The sequence below is a fragment of the Artemia sp. Qi Xiang Cuo genome, chromosome 17 (genome assembly GCF_049724085.1).
Source record: "Artemia sp. Qi Xiang Cuo chromosome 17, ASM4972408v1, whole genome shotgun sequence".
In the NCBI taxonomy this organism is placed as follows: domain Eukaryota; kingdom Metazoa; phylum Arthropoda; class Branchiopoda; order Anostraca; family Artemiidae; genus Artemia; species Artemia sp. Qi Xiang Cuo.
This window is the reverse complement of record NC_142810.1, coordinates 14103720-14128935: the sequence shown is the minus strand read 5'-3', so window position 1 is coordinate 14128935 and position 25216 is coordinate 14103720.

Here is a 25216-nt window from a genome sequence, read left to right as displayed (position 1 = left end):
TTTGCTTATTCCTGTGCATATCTTTCTCGGTTTGTGTGTCTGACTCTATGTATATGTATGTGTTTCACATTATTTTTGTCTGTTTGTCTGGGTTGGTGTTTGCTTATTCCAGTGCATGTCTTTCTCGGTTTGTGTCTGAATCTACGTGTTTGAATGTGTTTCTCACTCTCTTTGTGTATTTGTCTGGGTTGGTGTTTGCTTATCCCCGTGCCCATCTTTCCCTGTTTGTGTGTCTGAATCTATGTATTTGTAAGTATCTTTCACTCTTTTTGCTTGTCTGTTTGGGCGCGTGTTTGCTAGTCCCATTGCCTCTCTTTCTCTGTTTGTATGTCTGAATATATTTGTTTGTATGTCTGGGTTTGGTGTTTGCAAGTCCAACTGTTTGTCTTTGTTGATTTGTATGTCTAAAGTGTCTGTCTTTCTCTGTTTTTATGTCTGAATCTATTTGTTTGTATGTCTGGGTTGGTATTTGCAAGTCCAAGTGTTTGTAGGTCTAAAGTGCCTGTCTTTCTCTGTTTGTATGTCTGAATAAATTTGTTTGTATGTCTGGGTAGGTGTTTGCAAGTCCAAGTGTTTTTCTTTGTTGGTTTGAATGTCTAAAGTGCCTGTCTTTCTCTGTTTGTATGTCTGAATCTATTTGTTTGTATGTCTGGGTTGGCATTTGCAAGTCCAAGTGTTAGTCTTTGTTGGTTTGTATGTTTAAAGTGCCTGTCTTTCTCTGTTTGTGTGTCTGAATCTATTTGTTTGTATGTCTGGGTTGGTATTTGCAAATCCAAGTGTTTGTAGGTCTAAAGTGCCTGTCTTTCTCTGTTTGTATGTCTGAATAAATTTGTTTGTATGTCTGGGTAGGTGTTTGCAAGTCCAAGTGTTTGTCTTTGTTAGTTTGAATGTCTTAAGTGCATGTCTTTCTCTGTTTGTATGTCTGAATCTATTTATTTGTATGTCTGGGTTGGTGGTTGAAAAACCATGTGTTTGTTTTTGTTGGTTCGAATGTCTTAAGTGCCTGTCTTTCTCTGTTTGTATGTCTGAATCTATTTGTTTTTATGTCTGGATTGGTTTTTGCAAGTCCAAGTGTTTTTCCTTGTTGATTTGTATTTCTAAAGTCCCTGTCTTTCTCTGTTTGTATGTCTGGGTTGCTGTTTGCAAGTCCGAGTGTTTGTTTTTATTGGTTTGTATGTCTAAAGTGCCTGTCTTTCTCTGTTTGTATGTCTGAATCTATTTGTTTGTATTTGGCTCTCACTCTCTTTGACAGTGTGTCTGGGCGGTTGTTTGCTTATTCCAGTGCATATCTTTCTCGGTTTGTGTGTCTGACTCTATGTATATGTATGTGTTTCACATTCTCTTTGTCTGTTTGTCTGGGTTGGTGTTTGCTTATCTCTGTGCCTGTCTTACCTGGTTTGTATGTCTGAATCTAGGTATTTGTATGTGTTTCAAACTCTCTTTGCCAGTGTATTTGTCTGGGTGTGTGTTTGCTTATCCCAGTGTATGTCTTTCTCGGTTTGTATGTCTGAATCTTTGTATTTGTATGCGTTTCTCACTATTTTTGCTTGTGTGTTTGGGCATGTGTTGTCTTGTTCCATTGCCTGTCTTTCTCGGTTTTTATGTCTGAATCTATGAATTTGTATGTGTCTCTCACTCTTTTTGTCTGTTTGTCAGGGTTGGTGTTTGCTTATTCCAGTGTATGTCTTTCTCGGTTTGTGTCTGAATCTACGTATTTGTATGTGTTTCTCACTCTCTTTGTCTGTTGATCTGGGTTGATGTTTGCTTATTCCCGTGCTTGTCTTTCCCTGTTTGTATGTCTGAATTATGTATATGTATGTGTTTCAAACTCTCTTTGCCAGTATATGTGTCTGGGTGGTTGGTTGCTTGTCCCAGTGTCTGTCTTTCTTGGTTGCCATGTCTAAATCTGTTTATTTGTATGTGGGTCTCGCTCTTTTTGCTTGTGTGTTTGGGCGAATGTTTACTTGTCGCACTGCCTGTCTTTCTCGGTATGTATGTCTGGATCTATTTGTTTCTATGTCTGGGTTGATGTTTGCAAGACAAAGTGTTTGTCTTTGTTGGTTTGTATGTCTAAAGTGCCTGTCTTTCTCTGTTTGCATGTCTTAATCTATTTATTTCTATGTCTAGGTTAGTGTTTGCAAGTCCAAGTGTTTGTCTTTGTTGGTTTGTATGCCTAAAGTACCTGTATTTATCTGTTTTTATGTCTGAATCTATTTGTTTGTATATCTGGGTTGGTGTTTGCAAGTCCAAGTGTTTGTCTTTGTTAGTTTGTATGTCTAAAGTGCCTGTCTTTTTCTGTTTGTATGTCTGAATCTATTTATTTGTATGTCTGGGTTGGTGTATGCAAAACCAAGTGTTTGTCTTTGTTGGTTTGTATGTCTAAAGTGCCTGTCTTTCTCTGTTTGTATGTCTGAATCTATTTGTTTTTATGTCTGGGTTGGTGTTTGCAAGTCCAAGTGTTTTCCTTGTTGATTTGTATGTCTAAAGTGCCTTTCTTTCTCTGTTTGTATGTCTGAATCTATTTGTTTGTATTTGTCTCTCACTCTCTTTGACTGTGTGTCTGGGCGGGTTTTTGCTTATTCCAGTGCATGTCTTTCTTGGTTTGTGTGTCTGACTCTATGTATATGTATGTTTTTCACACTCTCTTTGTCTGTTTGTCTGGGTTGGTGTTTGCTTGTCCCTGTGCCTGTCTTACCTGGTTTGTATGTCTGAATCTAGAAATTTGTATGTGTTTCAAACTCTCTTTACCAGTGTGTTTGTCTGGGTGTGTGTTTGCTTATCCCAGTGTCTGTCTTTCTCGGTTTGTATGTCTGAATCTTTGTATTTGTATGCGTTTCTCACTAGTTTTGCTTGTGTGTTTGGGCGTGTGTTTGCTTGTTCCATTGCCTGTCTTTCTCGGTTTGTATTTCTGAATCTATGAATTTGTATGTGTCTCTCACTCTTTTTGTCTGTTTGTCAGGGTTGGTGTTTGCTTATTCCAGTGTATGTCTTTCTCGGTTTGTGTCTGAATCTACGTATCTGTATGTGTTTCTCACTCTCTTTGTCTGTTGATCTGGGTTGATGTTTGCTTATTCCCGTGCTTGTCTTTCCCTGTTTGTATGTCTGAATTATGTATTTGTATGTGTTTGATACTCTCTTTGCCAGTGTGTGTGTCTGGATAAGTATTTGTTTATCCCAGTGTCTGTCTATGTTGGTTTACATGTCTAAATCTTTGTGTTTGTATGTGTCTCTCATTCTTTTTGCTTTTATGTCTGGGCGGATATTTGCTTGTCGCTCTGCCTGTCTTTCTCGGTTTGTATGTCTGGATCTATTTGTTTCTATGTCTGGGTTGGTGTTTGCAAGACAAAGTGTTTGTCTTTGTTGGTTTTTATGTCTAAAGTGCCTGTCTTTCTCTGTTTGCCTGTCTTAATCTATTTATTTCTATGTCTGGGTTGGCATTTGCAAGTCCAAGTGTTTGTCTTTGTTGGTTTGTATGTCTAAAGTGCCTGTCTTTCTCTGTTTGTATGTCTGAATCTATTTGTTTGTATGTCTGGGTTGGTGTTTGCAAGTCCAAGTGTTTTTCTTCGTTGGTTTGTATGTCTAAAGTGCCTGTCTATCTCTGTTTGTATGTCTGAATCTATTTATTTGTATGTCTGGGTTGGTGTTTGCAAGTCCAATTGTTTATCTTTGTTAATTTGTATGTCTAAAGTGCCTGATTTCTCTGTTTGTATGATCTGAATCTATTTGTTTGTCTGTCTGGGTTGGTCTTTGCAAGTCCAAGTGTTTGTCATTGTTGGTTTGTATGTTTAAAATGCCTTTCTTTCTCTCTTTGTAAGTCTGAATATATTTGTTTGTATTTCTTGGCTGGTGTTTACCAGTTCAAGTGTTGGTCTTGGTTTGTTTGTATGTCTAAGGTGCATTTCTTTCTCTGTTTATATATATGAATCTATTTGTTTGTATGTCTGGGTTGGTGTTTTCAAGTTCAAGTGTTTGTCTTTGTTGGTTTGTATGTCGAAATTCCCTGTCTTTCTCTGTTTGTATGTCAGAATCTATTTGTTTGTATGTCAGGGTTGGTGTTTGCAAGTCCAAGTGTTTGTCTTTGTTGGTTTGTATGTCAAAAGTGCCTGTCTTTCTCTCTATGTATGACTGAATCTGTTTGTGGGTCTGGGCTGGTGTATGCAAGTCCAAGTGTTTGTCTTTGGTTGATTGTATTACTAAAGTGCCTGTCTTTCTCTGTTTGTATGTCTGAATCTATTTGTTTGTATGTCTAGGCTGGGCTGGTGTTTGCAAGTCCAAGTGTTTGTCTATCTTGGTTTGGATGTCTAAAGTGCCTGTCTTTCTCTGTTTGTATGTCTGAATCTATTTGTTTGTATGTCTGGGTTGGTGTTTGCAAGTCCAAGTGTTTGTCTTTGTTGGTTTGTGTGTCTAAAGTGCCTGTCTTTCTCTATTTGTATGTCTGAATCTATTTGTTTGTATGTCTGGGTTGGTGTTCGCATGTCCAAGTGTTTGTCTTTGTTGGTTTGTATGTCTAAAGTGTCTGTCTTCCTTTGTTTGTATGTCTGAATCTATTTGTTTGTATATCTGGGTTGGTGTTTGCAAGTCCAAGTGTTTGTCTTTGTTGGTTTGTAAGCCTAAAGTGCCTGTCTTTCTCTGTTTTTATGTCTGAATTTATTTGTTTGTACGTCTGGGCTGGTGTTTGCAAGTCCAAAAAGTTGGGCAAAAAGTTGTGTGGAGGGGGGGCTTTGGGGGCCCTTCTGTGTCTCAAGTGCGCAAAAGAAAGGGTATTAAAAAATGGGGGAGGGGAAAAAAAGTTGGGTTGGGGCTCTTTTGGGGCTTTTCTGTGTCTCAAGCGCAAAAAAAGTGTAAAAAAAAATTGGGGGGGGGGGCCTTAAAAAAGTTGGGTAGAGGGGTGGGGGGCACTTGGGGTTTGGGACCATAAAACACTATTCAAATGGAACTTCTGTATTATAACGACCACAGAGTTTCACCCCAGATCATTTTCTAAAATGTCCCAAACTGTTCCGCCCAAATAACCCCTAAAATGTTGATTAATTTGTTTCACCCAAATAATCCCTGTCTGTAATTTCTGAATGTTCCTTTTGTTTTGGAATCCTTTTGTGATGTCACATTTAAAATTCCCAGGAAACCATTTCCCGCGTTAAACCTATTCAATCTGTCTTGAATCTCGTTTGAATGTCTGAAAACATCTAAGGTGTTCCTAGTTACACTATTAAGGTTTCGAAAGAATATTAATTTATCTCTCAGACCTAAAGACCAGAGAAGCCATATTTAAAAATAGAATATTAATTTATCTTTCAGACCTAAGGACCAGAGAAGCCATATTTAAAAGTAGAATATTAATTTATCTCTCAGACCTAAAGACCAGAGAAGTCATATGGTTTCTTAATCCCTGTTCGTTGATCAATATAGAATTTCCCGCCGATTATGCAATCAATTTCCCAGAAATCTTTCCCCTTCGTAGATCAATAAACCATGAACAAATTATATAACATCAGTGAAGATAGTGCTTCAATCCCGTCTGTATCCGTTAGGCTTAGAAACATCCCCTGATTGACCTTGAAAAAGACACGTGATCCTGTCCTGTTAGAATCGATAATTTCCCGTCGATTATGTAAATCAATTTCCCAGGAATTCTGTCCCCTTTGATTATGTAATCAATTTTTCAGAAATCTAGTCCCCTTCATGGATCAATAAACCATGAATAAATTATGTACGTTCTGTATCTATTGGGTCCCTCCTACTGCTAAGACTGACTTTATTGCAGAAAATGAGCTATTGGCAAAAAGTAGGTAACAAGTATTGGCATCGGAAATACTTTGGCAGAAGGCAGGTCATATTGGCAAGAAAGAGGTCCTTCACGCCCTACCTGCAGTTTAAGTCCCGACTGTTTGGCAGTAAGGTGTGTTGTACATCGTTTTAAGCAAAATGACTTGGGGATTTTCCAATTCGTATGATTTCAGAGTAAAAGTGACCCCATGGATCCTCATACCCCCCCCCTCCCCCGTCCCCCGTACAGTCAAGTTTTTAAAAGAAAGGTTTTGTAACTTTTCACGCCAGGATTTTGCAGTTCCTTTAAAAACTTTTAAAGGTTAGGCTAATATTAGCCGTGGTTCGCTCTTTACTAAGATGCAGGCATGCTAATTTTACTGGGTCTGTCTTTCCTCAATGACCCTAAATTTGACTATTCTCCACAGTGATTATCTTTATCACATCTTTTTGTTTAACCTTATAACAAGATCCATTTTCTTCACTTGTTACGTGCGAGATGAATTTCCAGTCCTGAATTAGTGGATCATTGTAAATTACCGTATAGTTCAATCATAGAGAAAAGGAAATATTTTATTATCTTTTACATCCGTAGTGAAAAGCGTGCTTAGTTTTGTTAGTTAATCTTCTTATCATATTGTTGTAAGAAAATTGTATTTTTTCCAAATTTCTGGAGAGACAAAAAAATTGATTTTTAAACCTGGTTTAAGGAATCCATTGAGTGTTTTCATCCCAGTGTAAAAGAAAAACAGTAGGAAAGGGGGGTACCAGCACAGAACGAACACAAGTGCTGCCATCTATAATCGAGTCTAACACTGACAGGAAATAATTTATGCATGTTTTAATGGTTTTTCTCACTGTGGATGTTTTTCCATGGTTTTTCTCACTGTGGATGTTTTTTCATCGTTTTTCTCACTGTTTGATTGATGTCAACATAAGTTCAACAACATTGCTGAATGTAGACATCTGGTTATTGGATGGTTGTTTGATGGTTATGAGTGTTGGTCAATTTGTTTGTTGTTTTCTTTGGATGTAGTCATAAGTTCAACAACAACTTGGATGTAGACATCTTGTTATTGGATGGTTGTTTGATGACTATGTATGTTGGTCAATTTGTTTGTTCTTTTCTTTTGGAGTCAACTTAAGTTCAACAACAACTTGGATGTAGACATGTGGTTATTGGATGGTTGTTTGATGATAATGCGTGTTGGTCAATTTGTTTGTTGTTTTCTTTGGATGTCAACATAAGCTCAACAACAAATTGGATGTAGACATATGGTTATTGTATGGTTGTTTGACGATTATATTCACCCTTTATATTTGTGCCATAGTTAGAGTTGAAGTTTAGTTTAGTTACAGTTGAGAGTTTAGAGTTTTAGCTAAGAATCTTAGCTTAGAGTTTTAGTTAGAGTTGAAGTTTAGTATAGTTATAGTTAAGAGTTTAGAGTTTTAGTCTAGAGTCATACCTTAGAGTTTTAGTTAGAGTTAAAGTTTAGTGTAGTTATAGTTAAGAGTTTAGAGTTTTAGCTTAGAGTCCTAGCTTAGAGTTTTAGTTAGAGTTTAAGTTTAGTTTAGTTATAGTTCAGAGTTCAGAGTTTTAGCTTAGAGTCATAGCTTATAGTCTTAGATAGAGTTCTAGTTTAGTTTAGTTTTAGTTTAGAGTTAAGAGTTTTAGCCTAGAGTCTTAGCTAAGAGTTGAAGTTTAGTTTAGATATGGTTAAGAGTTTAGAGTTTTAGCTTAGAGCCCTAGCTTAGAGTCTTGGTTAGAGTTCTAGTTTAGTTTAGTTTTAGTTAAATGTTTAGTGTTTTAGCTTAGAGTCATAGCTTAGAGTTTTAGTTAGAGTTCTAGTTTAGTTTAGTTTTAGTTAAGAGTTTAGAGTTTTAGCTTAGAGTCTTAGCTTAAAGTTTTAGTTAGAGTTATAGTTTAATTAGCCTAGAGTCTTAGCTTAGAGTTTTAGTTAGAGTTGAAGTTTAGGTTTTAGTTAGAGTTCTAGTTTAGTTTAGTTTTAGTTAAGAGTTTTAGCTTAGAGTTTTAACCTAGAGGCTTAGCTTAGAGTTTTAGTTAGAGCTGAAGTTTAGTTTAGTTATAGTTAAGACTTTTAGAGTTTAAAGTTTTAGCTTAGAGTCTTAGCTTAGAGTTTTAGTTAGAGTTCTAGTTTAGTTTAGGTTTTAGTTAGAGTTCTAGTTTAGTTTAGTTTTAGCTTATAGTCTTTGCTTAGACTTTTAGCCTAGAGTCTTAGCATAGAGTTTTAGTTAGAGTAGAAGTTTAGTTTAGTTATATAAGGCTTTTTTATATCTTTTCATATTAAGTTCTTGTCTTAATGTCCCTCCTAAATCAATTTTACAACTTGAAGTACTCATCCTTTTCACCCACAGCTCTACTTTATAGCTTTTTGAATACCCCAACACCATGCAATACTTTCAAAAGGCTTTTTTATATCTTTTCAGAACAAGTTCTTTTCTTAGTGTCCCTCCTAAACCAATTTTACAACTTGAAGTACTCATCCTTTTCACCCACAACTTTACTTTATGGCTTTTTGAATACCCCAACACCACGCAATACTTCCAAAAGGCTTTTTTATATCTTTTCAAAACAAGTTCTTTTCTTAATGTCTCTCCTAACCCAATTTTACAACTTGAAGTGCTCATCCTTTTCACCCACAACTTTACTTTATGGCTTTTGAATACCCCAACACCAAGCAATACTTTCAAAAGGCTTTTTTGTATCTTTTCAGAACAAGTTCTTTTCTTAATGTCTCTCCTAAACCAATTTTACAACTTGAAGTACTCATCCTTTTCACCCACAACTTTACTTTATGGCTTTTGAATACCCCAACACCAAGCAATACTTTCAAAAGGCTTTTTATATCTTTTCAGAACAAGTTCTTTTGTTAATCTCCATCCTAAATCAATTTTACAACTTGAAGTACTCATCCTTTTCACCAACAACTTTACTTTATTGCTTTTTGAATACCCCAACACCAAGCAATACTTTAAAAGGCTTTATTATATCTTTTCAGAACAAGTTCTTTTCTTAATGTCCCTCCTAAACCAATTTTACAACTTGAAGTACTCATCCTTTTCACCCACAACTTTACTTTATGACTTTTTGAATAACCCAACACCAAGCAATACTTTCAAAAGGTTTTTTTATATCTTTTCAGAACAAGTTCTTTTCTTAATGTGCCTCCTAAACTAATTTTACAACTTGAAGTACTCATCCTTTTCACCCATAACTTGACATTATGAGTTTTTGAATACCCCAACACCAAGCAATACTTTCAAAAGGCTTTTTATATCTTTTCAGAACAAGTTCTTTTTTAATAACCCTCCTAAACCAATTTAAAAACTTGAAGTACTCATCCTTTTCACACACAACTTTACTTTATGGGTTTTTGAATACCCCAACACCATGCAATACTTTTAAAAGACCCTTTTATATCTTTTCTGAACAAGTTCCTTTCTTAATTTCCCTCCTAAACCAATTTCACAACTTGAAGTACTCATCCTTTTCACCCACAACTTTATTTTATGGCTTTTTGAATACCCCAACACCAAGCAATACTTTCAAAAGGCTTTTTATATCTTTTCAGAACAAGTTCTTTTCTTAATCTCCCTCGTAAACCAATTTTACAATTTGAAGTACTCATCCTTTTCACCTACAACTTTACTTTATGGCTTTATGAATAACCCAACACCATGCACTACTTTCAAAAGGCTTTGTTATATCTTTTCAGAACAAGTTCCTTTCTTAATGTCCCTCCTAAACCAATTTTTAAAATTGAAGTGCTCATTCTTTTCACCTGGAACTCTACTATATGTCTTTTTGAATACTACCCCAACACCAAGCAATACTTTCAAAAGGCTTTTTTTATATCTTTTCAGAACAAGCTCTTTTCTTATTGTCCCTCCTAAACCAATTTTACAAATTGAAATATTCATCCTTTTCACCCAAAACTTTACTTTATGGCTTTTTGAATACCCAAACACCAAGCAATACTTTCAAAGGGCTTTTTTTATCTTTTCAGAATAAGTTCCTTTCTTAACGTCCATCCCTAAATCAATTTTACAACTTGAAGTACTCATCCTTTTCACCCACAACATTACTTTATGACTTTTTGAATACCCCAACACCAAGCAACACTTTCAAAGACTTTTTTATGTCTTTTCAGAACAAGTTCTTTTCTTAATGTCCCTCCAAAACCAATTTTACAGCTTGAAGTACTCATCCTTTTCACCCACAACTCCACTTTATGGCTTTTTGAATACCCAACACCAAGCAATACTTTCAAAAGGCCTTTTTATATCTTTTCAGAACAAGTTCCTTTCTTAATGTCCCTCCTAAACCAACAATTTTACAACTTGAAGTACTCATCCTTTTAACCCAAAACTTTACTTTATGTCTTTTTGAACACCCCAACACCAAGCAATACTTTCAAACGGTCTTTTTATATATTTTCAGAACAAGTTCATTTCTTAATATCCATCCTAAACCAATTTTACAACTTGAAGTACTCATTCTTTTTACCCATAAATTTACTTTATGGCTTTTTGAATACCCCAACACCAAGCAATACTTTCAAAACACTTGTTTATATCTTTTCAGAACAAGTTCTTTTCTTAATGTCCCTCCTAAACCAATTTTACAACTTGAAGTACTAATCCTTTTTACCCACAACTTTACTTTATGGCTTTTTGAATGCCCCAACACCAAGCAATACTTTCAAAAGGTTTTTTTATGTCTTCTCAGAACAAGTTCTTTTCTTAATGTCCCTCCTAAACCAATTTCACAACTTGAAGTACTCATCCTTTTCACCCACAACTTGAAATTATGGCTTTTTGAATACCCCAACACCATGCAATACTTTCAAACACCAATCGGACGAGTCTCTTTCGACATTTCTACGACAACTTCTTCTATTTTAAGTGGCCTGGTCTAAAAAAAAAATGATTTTGCTCACATCGCTCTTTAGTTAGGCAGCGCTATGACGCTATCTAAGATCAAAACAAGAAGCTGTTTTGAAGCCAGGAATGAAAGATCTTATTAGAGAAGAAGAAAAGGTAAATTTCTCCGTTTTGTTTGAACTAGTGGTTTTTTTTATCTTCTAAATATATGATTGTGTAATATTTGATGTTTAATATTTAATGGATTTTAATCCCTGGGCTCCTAAAACTCTGATCACAGAAATCTATGAGCACAGAAATCAGGCTTGTACTTTTTGTCGTACTTTTGTGTGACAAAAGCCCGGATTGTCGAACTTTTTAGGTAGAAAAAGCCCTTTTTTGGTCCTCTTTGTCACACGTAGACAACATTGTCAGTTGGCAACCCTGACAGGTATATACTTCTAGTCAGGGTTGCCACCGTCAGTAGGATTTTACTAGATCTAGTAAAAAAAAAAAATCTAGTAAATTTAGAGGATTTAGTAAATTTCCCGAAATCTAGTAAAAAATCATGATTTGTAGTAAACAAGACTTTTGTTATTTTCTATGAATTCAGGGAAAAGGAAATAGGGTCCATTTATTACAAAATCTGATTTCGATTACGTTAGATATTATAGCTACTATTGCTCCGATTTTTGCGATTTCGCGTCAACCCTAGCGCTTAAAAATGTCTACTTCTCTCTTGGCTTCCTCTTGATGCTCGCTTTGAAAGGCAAATTATTTAAAATCAAGACTGGTATGCCGTCTTAATTTGTTTACAGAAAATTTTCCCAGACTTTCATAACAGCTGCTACGTTTGTTAGTTAGCCTTGTCCCTTTTCAAAGAGGCTGCTGGAAACGATATTTTCCATACTTGCCCAAGTTGTTTCTGACTCTCTGCAGCTTGCCCCATTCAAGTGCTGGAGCAGAGAGACAATTTTTGATTTTGTCGGTCATCAAAACTAAAAACCGGAATAGGCTAAATGTTTCGAGTGTTTTGTCCCTGATGAAAACGAAACAACTTGTTCTCAGGTCGTCAAGTGGAGTACATGACTGGGTGATCCCCTGCGATTTGACTCGGGCTATCAAGAAATGAAAATATGTAGATCCCTTGAGTCAGGATTCGACACTAGTGGAAACTTTAAATTCGGATGAGGCCGAGAACGACTAAAGTCTTTTAAGTGTGACTTTTTTTTTAACTGAGACTACATATTTTTCTTCTTACTTTTCAATTTATATGATTTGCCTGAACTGAAGAATATTGACACGATTATATTTTTAAAAAACTAATTATTGTATTTTATATAAGTTTTCTTTTTCTTGGCAGCCCTAGTCCAATTTGAGGTGCACTTTTTCATTTACATATTTTACAACTAAACCGGTAGCCAATTAAGTCATTTCCGTTTTAAAGTGACATAGATTGTATTGGTTTTAGATTTCCTTGAATACAAACGAGAGAGAATCCAGAAAAAAATCAGTTCAAAAAATCCTAGATTAATCGCTTTAAAATGTGCCAGAAATCTTTGTAAGCAGCTTATCCCTTATTTAAAGACCAGCCCAACTAGCGTTTTAAAACTGGCAAATTTCCTGTTAAAAATGCAAAATTGAAAGAGTTTACATTTCAAACGTAAAAACAGAAACTGGGGGACAAATTTCAAAACCCATCACTTCCAAACACACCTCAGATTCCAAGCACTCTATCGCCTGAATTGCTTCATGAATATGAGTTGGAGCTGTTTTTCTTCGTTGATTGTTTTTTTTTAATTTTTCAATATATCTTAATTTTATGACCTGAAGACCATTGATAAATTTAAAGCCGGGCTTCACCAGCAGTATTTCCAGAATCTAAAATTCAAGACTATAGTTTGACGTCTTGGATACACCGCATCTGGAATATGAAGCCTATCAAGCAGTACAAGGTTGCCACCCGGTGGTAAAAATCTCTAGATTCTTGAAGAAACATCACTAAATCCGCACAAAAATCACTAGATTATTGACTATAAATCGTTACAATTATAATACTCGTTATCAATGTAATTGATTAGTTTCTTTACCATGTTCTATACAGACTCATCTATAGGAAGCGGGTAAAATTACCCCCCCCCCCTAGATGTGGAAAAATATCTTTGGATTGATATTTTGTTTTTCTTCAAGTGAAAATTACCCTTGAAATTTTGAAAAATGCCTTTTCGCATCTTTATGCAGAGAATAGAACAAAATCCTTGCTTCCTCCCTATATGTTCCCAAACTGGTTCCCAGTCACTGAAAATCGGTTATCGATGATCTAAACCAAATGTGTGCTTTTCATTTTTTTTCCTTGACGATTCAAAACTGTCCAATTTTTTTAGAAATCGGATAGGCTGAATGTGGTATTACTATACAAGGCAATCATAAATCCACAGATAAGACGAATTTGCTTGTAGCTGTATTCCATATCAGTGGCCAATTTTGGCAATTTCGGAAGTCAGTGAAGGAGAAGCAGTTATGGAGGAATAAAAAAAAAATAACTCTGACTTATATCATAGCCCAAAGAGAGACTACGGTACTCAAATAAGACGTACTCCGTGTTTTGTGCAAACTGCAACACGCGCAGCACTTTTTTGGTAGTTAGTACTTTTTAGCAACTTTGGGTAGTGCCTTTTTCGTTGGAGTGGCAGTCCTGATTGTAGTATGGACATGAAGGCTCGTCAACCTAACCCAAGAAATAGAGTGTAAGTAGTGCTGGGCAATATTCGATTTATAAATATATATATATATATATATATATATATATATATATATATATATATATATATATATATATATATATATATATATATATATATATATATATATATATATATATATATATATATATATATATATATATATATATATATATATATATATATATATATATATATATATATATATATATATATATATATATATATATATATATATATATATATATATATATATAAAAATATATATATATATATATATAAATACTTTCATTAGATGATAAAAGGGCTGCGGACATAAAGGCATAACACACAGTTTAGTTTGACTTCTTTAGCCAAATATATGTATATATATATATATATATATATATATATATATATATATATATATATATATATATATATATATATATATATATATATATATATATATATATATATATATATATATATATATATATGTAAATATCCATAAATCGGACCAAATATCGAAACGTAAATATTAATATCGAAAACGATATTTGGGAATTCCTGACTATTTCCAGCCTTTTTCGCCATCTACTGGTGAACATCCAGAAGAAAAGGCCCAACATAGAAAATTGTATGGACCCTTAAGTTAGCATGGTATTTACTTAATATTGGGACGGCTAACATTATTATGCTATTAAATAAAAAAAAACAAGTTTTTTTTTTAACTGAAAGTAAGGAGCAACATTAAAACTTAAAACGAACAGAAATTATCCCGTATATAAAAAGGGGGCTGTCCCCTCCTCAACGCCTCGCTCTTTACGCTAATGTTTTTATTGTTAAAAAAATAGAGTTGCAAGAATATCAAATTTTAGCGTAAAGAGCGAGGCGTTGAGGAGGGGACAGCCCCTTTCATATACGGAATAATTTCTGTTCGTTTTAAGTTTTAACGTCGTTCCTTACTTTCAGTTAAAAAAAAACATATCTTTTTATTTAATAAAAGTAAAGAGCAAAGAAGCTTCCCAGTTTATGCAACATTTAGGTAATTCTGTATGTATAAATATATATACACATTTATCTACATTTAACATAAGGCCGTTAATTAGAATAAATAGCTCTTATGAAAGTACTAAAATATCTTTGGCTTAAACAGCGAGGTATTGACTAGGGGGTGAACCCAATCATACACGTAACATTTTCTGTTCGTTTTAAGTTTTGATGTTGCTCCTTACTTTTAGTTGAAAAACTTTTTTATTTTTTTAAATCTAATTTCTGATCTTTTTTTCTTAAATAATATAGGGAAATCTGGTGCCCCCTTCATAGCAATGTCCCTTCCCCCATGAAAACTTCCTTCACGGAAAGATCCTCCCACATATACCCGGAATCCCCCCCCTACTACCAGAAAAAATCCCCCTGAAAACGTCTGTATATTTCCCAATAACCAATACTATATGTTAACATTGGGTAAAGTTCATAACATTCAGTCCTCCCCCTGGGGACTTCGGGGGATTAAGTCATCCTAAAAGACATGCTTATTATATTTTCGACCATGCTGAACAAAATGGCTATCTCAAAATTTTGATCGGGTGACTTTGGGAAAAAATGAGCGAGGAGGGGCCTATTTGCTCTCTATTTTATTTGGTCACTATGAAAGGGCACTAGAACTTTTAATATCCGTTCCAATGAGCCCTCCCACGATATTCTAGGACCACTGGGTCGATAAGATCACGCCTGGGAAAAAAACAACAACAAATAAACACGCATCCGTGATCTTTCTTCTGGCAAAAATGCAAAATTCCACATTTTTGGAGATAGGAGCTTGAAAACCCTACATTAGTGTTTTCTGATACGCTGAATATGATGATGTAATTTTCATTAAGGTTCTATAACTTTGAGGGGGTGTTTCCTCCTTTTTTTTCGAAAATCAGCCAAATTTTCTCAGGCGCATTACTTTTGATGGGTAGGACTAAACTTGATGAAACTTATGTATTTGAAATCAGAACTAAAATCTGATTCTGATGTATCAAAATCCCGTTTTCTACAGTTTCGGTTACCATTGAGCCGGGTCGCTCCTCACTTACAGTTCGTTACCACGAACTGTTTGATTATCAGAATGCTATGTTTTTTTTTTAATTAATCCCATAATAAAATGGCAAGTTCTGATTTGTAAATTAGTGCCGCTACGAAAATGTGGGATTTTCAATAAAACAAGATCAGAAATCTACTGTTTCCGCATATACTATCAATTGATGAAGCAGAACTAGCAGTAGCTATAACATTGCTATTGCACCCAAAGGTCATACCACACATTCCCACACTTCTTAGGTAGTGAACACAAATGTTTTCGAATGAGTGATAATGAAGTAGATTTCGGTCAGGAAGATCGAAATCTGATGCACTGCCCTACTGATTCAACCTTTAAAACACCTCAGGAAATGGTGTTACTCAATCATATAAGTAGTTTAATAATCTCAGGTATGACCTTCAAAGCTTAAGCGACGATAGTTAACATTGGACCTGACATGTAAATGAAATCCCTTAAAAAAAATTTTTTTTCCTGATAAAACCGGGGGTGAATTTAAAACTTAAAAGGAACAAAATATATACTTTGCAATTTGTTTAAAATATACATGAAAAACAATTCCAATAAGCTGAGCTAGGACACTTTTTATATTCTTAGAACTCTGAAAAAAATGAGTCCTTGACCGAAGGCACAAAACCATACGCAAAAAAAAACGATCAGAAACAGAAAATCCTTAAATAGAGAGTCAAGAACCTTTTATCAGCCATTTGATCAAAAATTTAACAGGTTGCTTTATTTTAATAATGGAAATCTTTATTACATAGCTAATAAATATGGAAAAAGCACGTAGCCCAATATTCTGGGCTTGTATGGCTACTCCTAGAAAACTCTACATTAACCATATGCATCGGGTTACCACACCTTCTATCGACCCTCATAGCAATACAATATTATAATTCTGCTCGAGAAAAAAAAAAGAATAATATTTCAATTCCTTTATAAAACTAAAGTAAAGTGAGTTTTTAGTGAAGCACCAGTTTTCCAGATTTTCAATCATACTGGTTAATGTCAGCTCATTTGGACTAGCTTGTCGAGTATTGTCGCATGTTACATAAGCAAAGTAGCTACAGTTTTATGTGATATAATATCACAATTAGTCAGGGGCGGATCCAGGATTTTTTCAAGGGGAGGGGGCAAAATAGGTTGATCCGATAAACTTGCGTTAGGAGCATGTTTAATTAACGCAATCATGCGTTAATTAAGTAAATTAAATTACTTTAATTCATTACTTCCTGGATCCGCCACTGCACTTAGTAGTATAATATATAAACGAAAAAACAATAATTTGTTTGCGTTATAATAACATAGACATTGGAATATTACAGCCTAGGTAAAGAGCTAAAGGACTTTATTATACTCTTTTTGTCTATACAAGCGGATCTTTTGACTCAAGACAAGATTCAAAGGCGTTTCAAAAACCCTACAAGTGTATATTACATATAAATAGCCTCTTTAGTCACTATGTATGTACCCATCCACTGAAAGAAATAGAGGTGACAAAGTTACAAATCTCAAGAGACAATACTTGACCAAGAGTGAAGGTATAGTAAAGAATTGGAATTGAATTTTATAATCCCTAGCGGCGATGCTGATCTCCGATTCATAGCTCATTAGCCAGAAAGCATGAGAGGAGGCTGAGAGCCAACAATCCTGTGTTTTCGTACCCCCATTCCTGTTTAACTTTCCACAAATTTCTCCAGGTGCCCATTTAGAAATAGGTCGACTCCGGCTGAGGTTAAGGAGTCTCGCCACTGACCCCCGTTCAAACCAAATAACCAGCGACAATAGGATTTGAACCCTGTCCTCACGGACAAAGGGTCTCAATTCTAGCGTGCTAACCTCTCAGCTAGGACAGCTCTGGGCCATGAGTTCTGCAATCAAATTCAAACGAATTAGGCGATGTCAGTTCCATGGTAAGGAATTGAACCTGAATATATGTGTATTTTATTTTTCCATTTTTTTTCAATAAGGCTGAATTATTTGCATTATATTTGAATTTTTGTTGGATGAATATATCCTTGTTTTCCATCTCTTCTATTGGCTTTTTCTAATCTTATCTGCCTAGTAAAGTGCAGGCTATTAAGTAATCCTTCAAAACTTGCAATTACAGCCAAACTCCTTATTATCAGTTTATTTTTATGGAGTACCCACAGAATTTGGAAAGAATTCACTACCACGCGGCATTACTGCCTCAAATTTTGTGAAGCATATTATATAGAATTTGGATAATTTTAATTAAATTGCTTTCAAAATTTTAATTGTTAGCTTTTTTCCATCTGTGAGGCCAAATTATTGTGCCGTGTCTTAAAATGCCTGTGTTCTATTTCTAATGCTGTAAACAAAACTTTAGCAATGCTATTTTAGGCCTAACCTTCAACCAAATCTTTTCATATAACTTTCCTTTAATTCGTAATCGCTTTTCAAATTACAACGGAAAGTCTCCTCTGTGGAAACTTTTTCCTGGATCCCCAATGGAAAGTTTCTCCTGCAGAAAATACTCCTCCCCAATGGAAAAATCACCCAGACAATTCCAACTTCTATGAAAATTTTGCCTCAGAAGTTTCCCCCAAACGTCTCCACATATAAAATAGAGTCGACAAAGAAAAAGTAAGACAAATAAAATGAACTTAGGATAGAAATTTTAGCGAACTCCCCGTATAAAATTTTCTCATCTCAGGTAACTTCTCTTCCCACGAAAAATTTTCCAAGCGAAAAATACCTTCCCCTCGCAGAAAATTCCCTCTATCCGAAAAATGTCTGCTTAAAATGTCTCCTTTCTCCATGAGTGGTGGTGATGGGGGGAGAGCTCTTACTATTCCTAGAGAAATGGTTATTTGTCCTTACAACTATATTGAGCTAAATAGCTATCTCAAATAAACTACCTATCGATCTTTTGGGACCATTGGTTTGGTACAATCGCCATGTTGAAAAAAAACGAAAAAAACGAATGATCTCTGATCAATTTGCAGATAGAACCTTTATGCATATGGGAGCTTTTCTGATAATTATGTTGCATCTGATAGTGCAATTTATATGAAGGGTCATTGACATTTCCTGGTGTCCCCCTCCCCTTTCAAAAATCCCAAAAATTTTCATGTGTCATACCTTTTGATGGGCATCATTAAACTCAATTAATTTTGTATATTTGGAATCCGAATAAAAAGACCAGTTCTTTTGGTATGTTAACTAAAAACCTTTTCCACAAAACAAGTTTTTCAAAGAAAAGTAAAGAATCCCATTAAACCAAAAATGGGCAAAAATAGAATCAAATAGTTTACCAAGCTTAAAGCTAACCTAAATCAGCATCGATAAATAAATGAAACCCAAAACGAACAGAAATTACAATTAATAGCTAAGTCTAACTCAATACGAGCAGAAATTAAGATGAGCAGGGCTCAAACCCCTATGCCTTCCCAATAGTACAGGCAAACTAGAGCTTGACCCCAACACATTGCAACAGAAATGGTTTTTACACCATGTTATAGAGAAAAAAAGCTGAAAAACCTATCCAAAGTTGCACATTCTAGGTCGACGCAAAACTAGTTTTTATTTTTGCTCTTCGTGTCAATTTTTCAGTTTTTTTTTCTATGAAAATGAACTGTCGGTAAATGTTCGTTTTTCTGCATATGAAGTATCATCCCGCTGTCAAATGAAGAGCTGAACCCTAAAATGAAAGCAAATTTGATGTACAATGTACCAGAAAAAAGTACCATAATCATCAATATGTGATTTTTACCCTTCTCATCGTTATGATCTCTTTTTAATCATACTATCAGGAGACAACTATAAACCTGATGTAAAATTAACCTTGTGTAATGTCTACTAGAAAACCCGTTTCATATTCATCAATATACACTTTTTTTTATTTTCATTTCACATGTTTCTTTTAGCAGTTATTGTTCACCAATTCGTCGATTGTTGGTAAAAACAAATTGCAACAGAAATAATTTTTGCGCCATGCTGTAGAGAAAAAAAAAGCTGAACAGCATATCCAAAGTTACACATTCTAGGTCGACGCAAAACTATTTTTGTGTACGGTATATAAAAAGTTTTATTATCATCAATATGAGATTTTACGCTTCTCGTCGTCGTGACCTCCATTTTTTTTTACCAGACCATCTTTCGCTGGCTAAATTATCGGTTTTGGGATCTAATGGTCAGTTAGCCTAAAACTGATCGTCGCTGGCTCTATCACCTGAGGGGTCGGCCTAAAAAAAGTGATTGCAAGAGGCTTATTGAAACATTAAAAATATAAGAAACGGGAAATCATTTTTAAACTAGTCTTTAACGACGGACATTTAATATATCATTCAGACTAAACTATTATCAACACACTGACTAGTCTTAATAAATGATGAAATCATCGAATCAACTTCGTGAACATTTGAAAGACAGAATCAAACTCCGACTAGCATTCACAATTTATGCTTTTAATTCACATATCTAAGCTTCGACAGTCTCCTCATCGTTATAGCTTTCGAGTCTTGGAGAGTTAGAACATGCTGTCCCTTTGCACATTTTACAAGCTGCAGTGCAAGCTAAGCCGTTTTTTAAAGCAGCTACATCTCGTTGAGCAACATTTTAGTTGACAGGAGCACTTCACAATTTTCAGAAGCGAACGAGGGGCTGGTAGGACGACAGTAGTCAATGGATACAAGAAGTCATCTTTATTTTTCCAACCCCATTCCTTGGCTTTAAGTTCAGGATCAGGATATCCACTCCATACCTGAACTTGGTAGAAAACTCTGTATATGTGGAATTTAGCCGCACCAGAAATTTGTGGTAACTGTTCTGGGTGGACGAACGCGCTAGCAGTAGTCGCCTTCTTTTTAAAAACTTCCCTGTGGAGTTCATTCAGATTTCTCCCTTTTGATGAGCCATATATCATGAGCCAAGCGTCTTCTTCAGTAACCCTTACTTCCTCCTTCGAAGCTGACTTCAGCATGAAAACTGCAGCTGATTTACGAAAATCAGCGTCTGCCATTAGCTTCTTCAAAGCAAAGCATTTTCCTACACTGTGAATCCGTGAGGTAGAGTCAGAGCCTAAGATTGTGTGAGAAAAAAGAATCACCTGGCATGTCTCTTGGCCAAGCCTCTGTTTCAATTTGTGAATATCCAATGTTCGGGAAACTTTGTTCGACTATGGCTCAGGTGCAAAGAATAGTTTCTCGCTTGATTAGTCACCACGGTAACACAATAAAACCAAAAGATCAGCATCATCTCCAATGTTGGCAGTGTCGTAATACCGGGAAGAATCAACAGCAGCTTGCACAATTGGGACATCTGCATCACTTGGTACCTGGACTACGACGAAGCCCTTTGATCGGAGATAAACAGCCAACGCGCAGATAAACCTGGCTTTTTTTTCTTGCAGTACAAGAAATTATCCTTTTTTACCTTCAGCTGCATATCTGATGTGAAGAAGGTCTCACAGTTCATTATACGACTTCTCTTTAACTGGTCCATATCCTTTATGGTAGCTCCGCAATAGTAGCCGTTGAACACAATAGTGGCAGTTGGATACTTTTTGGTCACGTAAGTAGCATAGTGGTCAAGGATTTTGGAGTATCGTTCGTTTTTGACCAATGGAATTCCCTGCAGAAGAGGTCCACCGTTGATGATATATCGAATTTCTTTGGGAAGGGGAGTAGAGCGGTCCTCAAGACTGCAAGCCTGTGCTATAGCCTTGGCAATCTCTGGATTGTTCAGAGACCGGAGCATGCAAGAACCGTCAAAAACTGATGCTGGGTAGGAACACAGTTCGTGTTGAAATTACTCAGAATCCGCGAGATTGATCCTCTTTGCTAGCGTGATGAACCTCTGAAAAAGGAGAGTGGGGTCCAGTCTTTTGCAATCCCAACCTGGATTCTACTTTGTAGTAATTTGAACTGCCTGTTATTTTCGTAAAAAAACAAAATCAGCGACCAGCTTTCAAGACAGGGAGTCAATGATTTTTAGGCCCAAACCTCTAGCAGAATCAACGTTGGCAGATCCATAGGCTGTCAGACCGTTGGTGATGTTTCTTAGTTGAAGATCCCCATTAAATGATGATCCTTTTTCTAGGAGAACGATAACGATCTGGGCGTCTTTACAGTCTCTTAGTTGCCTCGGCTCGAACTTTTCTTTATGTTGTTCACTAGTTTCATAGAAAACCTTTGACATACCCTCCATCAGAAGATTTGGTGCAGAGCAGACTGGTCAAGACAGAACCCATAAAGACCTTTGAACCTCTATCATACTACTTCCATCGGTAATGCCACCAGCCGTTTTGAGGCAACAAATGAGATCCTGCTCAATGACAAGATCCGTGGAGAGCCCAGCCCAAAATCTATCGGAACGTCTGATCACATACATCCCATTCTGGAAGGCTTGATAAACGGTAGGATGGGTTTCTCGGAGCTTGACCATTCGCTGGATGTAAAGCTGGCAGGATTTTGTGTAATTGTTGTGCCCAGATGCCACCAGATAATGTAGCATGTCACAGGTGGATTTTAAGTTCAAATCCCATGACCCAGATTGTTCGGCTCTTAAGAAATTTTGCATATTGAGAAAAGTGCATATTGATGAACATGAAACGGATTCTAGTAGACATTACATCAGTTTAATTTGATTTTTCGGCTCAGCTCATCATTTTATGTTAGAATATCTGCCTTGTGATAGTATGGTGAAAAAGAGGTAACAACAATGAGAAAGGTAATATCACATTGATAGATATGATAGATAGATCGTGTATTTCCAAAGCCCAAGAGCCATATGCACACAAAAATTTATTAAAAATAAAGAAATCACAACAGAACAAATTACGAAACACAAATTAACATGATACATAGCAAAAAAATACCTTATGGTAATTTATCGAGAAAATCATCATATTGATGATTATAAAACTTTTTTGTGGTACACTGTACATCAAATTTGCTTTCATTTTCGGGCTCAGCTCTTCATTTTACACCAGGATGGTACTTCATATACAGAATTACGAACATTTACCGATAGTTCATTTTTTTTTTTATAGAAAAAACTGAAAAACTGACAAGAAAAACAAAAAAATGGCTTTGCGTCGACATAGAATGTGCAACTTTGGATATGTTGTTAAGCTTTTTTTTTCTCTACAATATGGTATAAAAATCATTTCTGTTTCAATTTGTTGGGGGTCGACCCATATTTTTCTCTTGTTTGCCTGTACTACAAGGTCAGAACATAATTTGGACTTTACTGAAAACAAATTAAACAAATGAATGTGCATTGTCAGTTTAATATACAAATGCTGATATTTATTCCTTAGAATGATAATAATATTTGATTTATTAAAATTATAAAAGTGAAAACATTAAATTTTTTTTTAGTTTGCCCTCCAGCCGTTTATGACTCTTAAGGCGTACTAGAACTTTGAATTTCCAATCAAATTTTCTCCTTTAAAATATCATTGGTATTACTAGCTCTGATAGAGGGGCGTTGCCCATGATACTGCTAGTATGCCCTTTTAATACTTGCATTCGCATAGTTTTTTTCGTTTAAATAAAACTCCCCTTAAGCGATTCAACTTAATGCCCTTAATGTCATTAGTTACAGTAACCGTAGAAGTAGTATGAAAAGTATACATATAGTGTCTGTTGGATAGTTTAAAATCTACCACAACTTACCTTAAAGGTCCTTGAAAGCTTCAACTTAATACCCTTAGCTTGTGTAGTAACAGTAGTTGCAGTAGCAGTAGTAGCATTATTAGCCGTATGCACATATCACTTTTCTTTTCAACATCCCCTTCGACACACGATGAAATTTTTATCTTAATGCCATCAACCGGTCAGTATTGCTGATACTTCATCTTGACAACCTATGTGGGCTTAGTGTGTTTCGATTTATTTCAATACAGCTACAATATTGCCCAAGATTTTTGCATAAATACCCTTAGGCTTGTTAGCAGTAGTAGTAGCACCAGTATTTATAACAGCAGCAGTAGGAGCAGGGTCAATAGCAGTAGTCTTAGCTTTATTTGTCGTAGTAGTAGAAGTAGTAGTAGCAGTAATAATAATAGCAGCAGTAGTAGTAGTTGTAGGAGTAGAAGCAGTAGCATTATGATATTGTGTATGTAGTATTATGATGTTATGATTTGGTTAGTTCAACACCCCCCACAACAAGTATTGCCTGTTATTTCAAGCAAATTAATGGTCCTATGTCAATTTTAAATTCTTAGTCAACCTTCTTAAGACCATAGGCGGGCATGCTTTGTTTGCCTCAGGCAATATAATGGTCCTATGTCAATTTTAAATTCTTGATCAACCTGCTTGAGACTTTAGGCTAGGCTGGCGTGCCTTTCCAAAAACTAGCCAACAAGTATTTGTCCAATAAGAGAGTCATACTTACTCCCGCCATTTACCCGTGCAGCCATTTAAACATTTGCCTCTCAATTACTTGGACTATCTGTCTGGGATTTTCTCTTTCTATCTACAGTTAGCCATGTCTTGATGCAACCTACTGGAAAATACTTGATTTTCAATTCAATTCATTTCAATTGATTTCACACATGAAACTATTTCTAAGATATTGCTGATATGCCCTTTTGAAAACCTGCATACGGACGGCAGGTTGTCATCCGTACAACATAAATTATTCTCTAAAAATTTCACCTTCATACCCTTAAGTATAGTTGTCATAGTAGTCAAAGCAGAAGTATAACTACTCAGCCAAATACAATTGGCCATTGCCATGACTTTGTCGATTTACTCTTTTGATAACCTGTATATTCATGTACTTTTTGAAATTTTTATCTTAATGCTCTTAACCTTAGAAGTAGTTACGATACAAGTAAAAGTTGGAGCAACAGTAATAATTGTAGTAGAACTAGCATATGTTCCAGTAGTAGTAGTATTAGTAGTAGTGTGCACATAATGCCTTTAGGTCAATTGATCTTCCCCTTTAAGTGTTCTCTGAGAGTTCCAACTTAATACACGATCGATTCTTAAGATACGCTATTTTGACAATCTAAATACATCCAGTGTATTTTGTTAGTTCAAATTTGCCATCAATATTCTCTCAAATTTCATCTTCATAGAATTAGCCTTAGTAGTACTTAGCCACAGTAGTTTCGGTGGTAGTAGAAGTAGTTGCAGTCTTAGTGTTGTATTAGAAGTAGTATTAGCAGTAGTAGCAGCAGTATTAATAGCGGTAGCAGTATGTACATATTGCCTTCTGGTCAATTGGACATTGTTTTAAAGATTTCCCGGAAATTTCATCTTGACACGTTAAGCCGTTCAAAAAATATTTTTGACGTGCGCTTTTGACACCCTTCTGACGCCTTTTTTACCTTAATACTCTAAGCCTTATAAGTTGTTGCAATTGAAGTAGTAGTTGGGTAGCTTAGTAGTAGTAGTGGTATTAATAAAAGTAGCAGTTGTATTAGTGTCAGTAGTGACATACATATATTAACTTTGTGTCAATTGATCTTCCCCTTTAAGTATTCTCCGAAACTTTCAACTAAATACCCAAATCATAGGCAACGCGATAGCGCTGCCTAAGTAAAGAACGATGTGGGCACAATGTATTATTATTTTTTTTTCTCCATACCCGGGCACTTCGCATCGAAAGAGTTGTCATAAAAACTTCAAAAAAAGGGTCTTTCTATTGAAAATTGGAGCGGCTATTGCCCTTTTTAATAGTCGAAAGTGATTGGAGGGCAACTAGCCCCCCAAGCCCATCACCCCCCCCCCCAAACAAATCCGATCAAAATTTTGAGATAGCCATTTTGTTCAGCGTAGTT